Raw genomic sequence first — 390 nt, 5'->3', positions numbered from 1 at the left:
GAAGGGAAAATCTCAGTCGCGCCGCACAGCGCCCGCCCCCCCGGAGCTGTACCTCGTGGACAGCGATGATTGGTCGATCTGTGAAAGGAAGTGTGCGCTGATTGGCTGTAGAGATGCTGACGCAAATGCTGCCTGAGATTGAAACGGATTTTCTTTTTGCAGCGAACAGTTTTAATATTATTATAATTATAATAATAATAAGCTACTGCTTTATAAAATGATTATGTGGAACAAAACCCATTATTTGAAAAGAAAAGTCGACTGTAGTGAATTGCATTGAAAAGGGCAGACTTAAGTTTCTTGATTTTGATTCTTTGAACAATACTTTTGAAATTAATTGGATCAATTTAAAAATCCCTGCTTGGATCTAGAACTGTAGACCCCAACAAG

This window comes from Micropterus salmoides, unplaced genomic scaffold (genome assembly GCF_014851395.1).
Source record: "Micropterus salmoides isolate LMB-PRFRI ecotype aquatic unplaced genomic scaffold, ASM1485139v1 Ms_hic_scaffold_5, whole genome shotgun sequence".
Taxonomy (NCBI): Eukaryota; Metazoa; Chordata; class Actinopteri; order Centrarchiformes; family Centrarchidae; genus Micropterus; species Micropterus salmoides.
Note: the sequence above shows the minus strand (reverse complement) of the source record.